Below are 6,757 nucleotides of genomic sequence, written 5' to 3'. Positions count from 1 at the left end.
TTGCACATGCGCAGTCCTTTCAGGTTCGTGGTTCAATCCGTTCGTGTGTTTACATGCACGCTCAATCGTATTACAAGAGGAATAAACCACCCCCTTCAATCTGATCGAAATTTAATTCGGATCGAGCTCAGTCGGATCGATTAAGGTGTTTTTATGAAAGTTTTTCAGTCCGATTGAGCCATCAATCTGATTACAAATGGATTATTTGGACTAGTTGGATATTATCGATTATAAAGATGTTTTCTGTAAACTGAAATACTCTGGGAGCACCAGTGACAACCAGGAACAGACTGGGTGACAATCGTGAAGAGTGTGGTGACATCTGGAGAGACAGATGACGGCCGGAGAGACGGCAACCCGGGATAGAGAGGGTTGGCAGCCCAAACCACTTCTTCCGTAAGGAAGAACCCAACAGCAAGCTACAAAACCCCCAAAAGAAAGATACCCCCAGGGGTGCCCGAGAGGGGGGGAGGATGAGTACCCCAACAGGACGGACTCAAGGACAACGACACAGAATAAAGGAATAATGACATCGTCAATACAGTGCATCTGCAGTAGGATCTGCAAGAACGAGAGGGGTTTAAAAATCCATCAAGGCAGAATGAGATGCTTGACAGCGGCAACGACGACACAACGCACAGAAGTGACTTCTGATAAGACGCAGGAGGAGCCAGGCCCGGAGGCAACCCACAGTGCCCAGAGCCTCCTAGTGTCGCCAATACCTGCTGCTAGCAGCTCACCTGCCACTATAACCCAAGAGACAGTATCTCCCGACAATGCACATGGCCTCCAAAGCCAGCAAACTGCAGCCACAACAACTGGCTGTGCCCCTGCGGTCCAACCAAAGATCCAGTGGCCCAAATCCCACAAGAGAGTTGAGTGGCAACAATTTGATGAAGATGTAAGCCAGGTCCTGGAAGGGACAGCCAAGGGTGACGTGGACCACCGATTGAGAATGATGACCACCCTCATAGTGAATATCGCAGCTGAGCGATATGGAACTGAGGCACCCAAGCCAGCTCCATCTGCATATGCTCCAAGCCACAGAGTAAAGAAAATTCAGCGCCTTAGGGACGAACTCAGGCTGCTGAAGAGGCAATATAAATCAGCGGGGGAAGTCGAGAGAGCCGGTCTAGCGGACCTGAGAGCAATCCTAAGGAAGCAACTCTTGACCTTACGAAGGGCAGAGTTCCACAGAAGGAGGTGGAAGGAGAGAGCCAGGAAGAGGGCAGCATTCTTGGCCAACCCATTTAAGCTGACCAAGCAGCTCCTTGGCCAAAAGAGGGCTGGCCGCCTCACCTGCTCCAAGGACGCCATAAACGACCACCTCAAGGCCACCTATAGTGACTCCATCAGAGAACAAATGCTGGGTCCATGTAATGCGCTGATAACACCACCAGAGCCATCATCAGACTTCGACCTGAAGGAGCCCCGCCTGAGGGAAGTGGAGGAAGTGGTGAGGAGAGCAAGATCAAGCTCAGCACCAGGCCCAAGTGGAGTGCCCTATAAGGTGTAAAAGAACTGCCCGAAGCTATTACATTTACATTACATTTACATTTAATCATTTAGCAGACGCTTTTATCCAAAGCGACTTACAAATGAGAACAATAGAAGCAGTCAGGTCAACAAGAGAACAACAACAGTATACAAGTGCCATGACAAGTCTCAGTTAGTCTAGTATAGAACGCATAGGTAGGTTTTTTTTTTTTTTTTTTTTTTTTTTAATTAAAAGACAAGAAAAGGAAAAGTGCTAGTGTTAGTTGGTTAAGTGCAGGCGAAAAAGATGAGTCTTTAGCTGTTTCTTGAAAATGAGTAAAGACTCAGCTGTACGAATTGAGATTGGGAGGTCATTCCACCAGCTGGGGACAGTCCAGGAAAAGGTCCTTGAGAGTGATTTTGAACTTCTTTGGGATGGTACCACAAGGCGTCGATCACTTGCAGAGCGCAAACTTCTGGAGGGCACATAAGATTTAACCAATGAGTTTAGGTAAGTTGGTGCCGTGCCAGTGGTCGTCTTGTAGGCTAGCATCAGTACCTTGAATTTGATGCGAGCAGCTACTGGTAGCCAGTGTAACCTGATGAGGAGCGGAGTAACGTGAGCTTTCTTTGGCTCATTGAAGACAACCCTCGCTGCTGCATTCTGGATCAATTGCAGAGGCTTGACAGTACATGCAGGAAGGCCCGCCAGGAGAGCATTACAATAGTCCAGTCTGGAGAGAACAAGAGCTTGGACAAGAAGTTGGGTTGCTTGCTCTGACAGGAAGGGTCTAATCTTCCTAATGTTGTATAAGGCAAACCTGCAGGACCGGGTAGTTGTAGCAATGTGGTCTGTGAAGCTTAACTGATGATCCATCACAACTCCTAGGTTTCTAGCTGTCCTCGAAGGAGTAATGGTTGATGAGCCCAGCTGTATAGAGAAGTTGTGATGAAGCAATGGGTTAGCTGGAATCACCAGGAGTTCTGTCTTTGTAAGGTTAAGCTGAAGGTGATGGTCATTCATCCAGCTAGAGATGTCACTCAGACAGGCTGAAATGCGAGCAGCTACCGTCGGGTCATCTGGTTGGAATGAGAGGTAGAGTTGGGTGTCATCAGCGTAGCAGTGATAAGAAAAGCCATGCTTCTGAATGACAGATCCTAATGATGTCATGTAGATTGAGAAGAGAAGTGGTCCAAGTACTGAGCCTTGAGGAACCCCAGTAGCAAGGTGGTGTGACTTTGAAACATCACCCCTCCAAGACACACTGAAGGATCTGTCAGAGAGGTAGGACTTAACCCACAGGAGTGCTGTTCCAGAGATGCCCATCTTTCTGAGGGTGGACAGGAGAATCTGGTGATTAACAGTGTCAAAAGCAGCAGAAAGGTCCAGTAAGATGAGTACCGAGGATTTTGAAGATGAGTATTACATCGGCTTTGGAGGGCCCTGAAGGTGATCTGGAGGAGAGGGAAGATTGTCCAGCCATGGAGGTATGCAGAGGGAGTGTGCATACCAAAAGAGGAGAAGTCTGAGAACATCGACCAGTTCCGGGCCATCTCCTTGCTCAGTGTGGAGAGTAAAATCTTCTTCAGTATCGTGGCCAAGAGGCTCTCCAAATTCCTGTTGAGCAATAAGTACATCGACACGTCTGTGCAAAAGGGAGGAATACCAGGAGTTCCAGGGTGTCTGGAATACACGGGCGTGGTAACCCAGCTCATCAGAGAAGCAAGAGAAAGCAGAGGGGATCTGGCTGTACTGTGGCTGGACCTCACCAATGCATATGGCTCAATACCCCACAAGCTGGTGGAGGTCGCACTGGAGAAACACCATGTACCGCAGAAGGTGAAAGATCTCATCCTGGACTATTACAGCAAGTTTAGCTTGAGAGTCTCAACTGGCCAGCTAACATCTGACTGGCACTAGCTGGAGGTGGGGATAATCACTGGCTGTACCATCTCAGTGACCCTCTTTTCGTTGGCCATGAATATGCTGGTCAAGGCAGCTGAAACAGAGTGCAGAGGCCCCCTCAGCAAGGCTGGAGTAAGGCAACCTCCCATAAGAGCATTCATGGACGACCTCACAGTGACAACAACGGCAGTACCAGGTGCAAGGTGGATCCTCCAGGGGTTGGAGAGACTCATGTCATGGGCACGCATGAGCTTCAAACCTGCAAAGTCCAGGTCTCTGGTCCTAAAGAAGGGGAAGGTTACAGACAGATTCCGTTTCAGGCTGGGAGAACACCAGATCCCGTCAGTCACTGAGAGACCAGTGAAGAGCCTTGGATAAGGTCTTCAACTGCAGCCTGAACGACAGAGACTCCATCAAGGCAACCGGTGCTGAACTGGAGGGATGGTTGAGAACAGTGGATAAGTCTGGGCTCCCTGGAAGATTCAAGGCCTGGGTATACCAGCATGGAATCCTCCCAAGAATCCTCTGGCCTCTGCTTATCTATGAGGTCCCCATGACAGTGGTGGAAGGTTTTGAGCAAAAGGTGAGCAGCTATCTGCGTAGATGGCTGGGCTTGCCGCGTAGCCTTAGTAACATTGGGCTATATGGGAACACCAACAAGCTCAGGCTCCCTTTTAGCTCAGTCAGGGAGGAGTTCATCGTTGCACAGACAAGGGAACACATGCAGTACTCTGGATCCAGAGATGCCAAAGTGTCCGGTGCAGGCATTGTTGTGAGGACAGGGAGGAAGTGGAGGGCAGCCGAGGCAGTCCAGCAGGCAGAGACGCGGCTGAAGCACAAGGCCATCCTTGGAACAGTGGCGCAAGGCAGAACCGGACTTGGGAGTCTAAAAGCGACCCGATATGACTCTGCCAGCGGAAAGGAGAGGCAGAGGCTGGTACAGGAGGAGGTGCGAGCTTCAGTCGTGGAAGAGCAAACCAGCAGAGCAGTGGTCATGCGGCAGCAAGGCGCGTGGATGAAGTGGGAGCAGGCGATGGAGCGGAGAGTCACCTGGAAGGAAATCTGGAAGTGGAACCCCCAGAGAATTAAGTTCTTGATTCAGGGGGTCTATGATGTCCTCCCAAGTCCATCCAACCTGTGCACATGGGGCAAAATAGAAACACCTGCATGCCCTCTTTGTTCCAAGACAGGGACATTAGAACACATCCTGAGCAGCTGCTCCAAGGCGCTGGGTGAGGGTCGGTATCGATGGAGGCACGACCAGGTCCTCAAATCCATTGCTGAGGCAATCAGTAAGGGGACTAAGGACAGCCGATACACCCAAGCTACAGCCAAGGCCATTCACTTCATCAAGGAAGGACAAAAGCCAGAAAGAACATTTAAAAACTGCTCTGTAGGTTTGCTCTCTACAGCCCGAGACTGGGTGATGACAGTTGACCTTGAAAGGCAACTGAGAATTCCAACACACATCACCCAGTCCAAATTGAGACCTGACATCATCTTGGTCTCTGAGGCCACAAAACATCTAATCTTGTTAGAGCTGACAGTGCCCTGGGAGGAGAGGATGGAGGAAGCTCAAGAGAGAAAGAGGGATAAATATCAAGAACTGGTGGAGGATTGTCAGAGGAACGGATGGAGGACCAGGTGTATGCCAGTAGAGGTGGGCAGTAGGGGATTTGCCAGTTACTCTCTGAGCAAGGCCTACGGTACGCTGGACATTACAGGTGCTAGCCGAAGAAGAGCCATAGCTAACAATGTGGAGGCAGCAGAAAAAGCATCCAGATGGCTCTGGTTAAAGAGGGGAGAGCAGTGGGGGCAGTAGAATGCCACTTGGACACAGGCCGGGGTCTGATCAGCCTCGGTCGGGTCGCCTGGACGAGGGTGTCTGTTGTAAGACCCGAAACACCCAGTGACTCCTGGAAACAACACTGATGATGTGTCCAAGGTTGTGCATCAAAAGATGTTTTCTGTAAACTGGGTGCATGTAAACGTAGCCACTGTTTAATTCACCAGTTGGGTCACACTTTATTTTAAAGGTCCCGTTTTTTGTGCTTTTTTGAAGCTTTGATTGAGTTTACAGTGTGCAATATAACATGTGTTCGTGTTTCTCGTGTAAAAAAACACAGTATTTTTCTTATCTGTATACCGCTGTTTTCACTGTCATAAAAACGGGCTGATGACTTCCTTGTTCTATAAAGTCCCTCCTTCAGAAATACGTAACGAGTTCTGATTGTGCCAGCGGTTCCTGTGTTGTGATTCGACACCAGCTTAGCGCACACTGCCCTCCTGGAAACGCGATTGAGCTAATTTTGAGAAGCAAATGGGCAGGATTTGTTTTGAAAACTGCTGGAGATGTACTTATAATCACTGACGAGATGCGCATGAAAATCGCATTCAATTTTTTTGCACAGCCCTAACATCTATTTAACAAAGCTAAACAGCGTTGCCCTTTGTGTAATAAGTTACAGAAACTGTTAAACGCACCAACTTAAATAATAAAATACACTTACCGGTTGTGGTCCATAAACAACGCCTTCTCCAGACAAAGAGGGAACTGCTCCATTTTTCAAGAATAATCTTTGTGCGAATCCGGCATTAAACTGATTGAGATTGAGAAAGCTGTCCTCAGCAAAATGTGCTGCACATAGTTTAACATGTGGATTAAAATTTTCTGGAACCGAGTTAAACATAAATTGTTACCATTGATCTCTAAGAAAAGTGTCTCTGGGAAGGCCAAACAAAGGTGATTGGACTCCGAGATGAAAATAACAGCGTTTCGACGACATGGCGACAAACACAAACGCAGCTCTTCCTCTTCTCCGTCGGAGCGCAACAAGGCCACACCCCCTTTTTATGTTTTGATGTGGGCGGAGGTTAGTCAAAAAACTGTTTTAGTGACGTCATTACTGCAGGAACTAGAGGGCTGTAGTCTAAACGGTTCGTTTTTTGTAGGTGAATTCTGTTAAATAAAATATCTCGCTTAGCATTGAACTTTGAGCTTTAGAATTTTACAGATAGTATTTGCAACAACATTACACACTAACTAAAGTTTAAAACATGGGATCACGAAGAACGGGACCTTTAAGGTCCAATTTTCGCTATTAATAAACCATTAACTATGACTTTTACTTTAATAAACTCCTAATCTGCTGCTTATACATAGTTAGTAAGTTGTTAAGTTTAGGTATTTGTTACACTGTAAAAAAATTAAATAATTTACGATAAAAAAAAAATGGCAGCTGTGGTTGCCGGAATTCTACCGTAAAAATATGGTAAGGTAATACCTGATATAATGTTAATATACTAACATATTGAAGTACTGAAATCTGTTTTGTACCTTTGTAATACACTGATAACCACCAAATGCAGGTGGTC

General features: G+C 47.5%; 1 pseudogene; it reads left to right on the top strand.

Annotated features, from left to right (window-relative positions):
• The first annotated feature begins 850 nt into the window (after positions 1–850).
• LOC132095654 (uncharacterized) lies at positions 851–5,234 on the top strand (annotated as a pseudogene).
• The last annotated feature ends 1,523 nt before the right edge of the window (positions 5,235–6,757 follow it).

This window comes from Carassius carassius, chromosome 19 (assembly GCF_963082965.1).
Source record: "Carassius carassius chromosome 19, fCarCar2.1, whole genome shotgun sequence".
Taxonomy (NCBI): Eukaryota; Metazoa; Chordata; class Actinopteri; order Cypriniformes; family Cyprinidae; genus Carassius; species Carassius carassius.
This window is presented reverse-complemented; position numbering and strand designations above follow the sequence as displayed.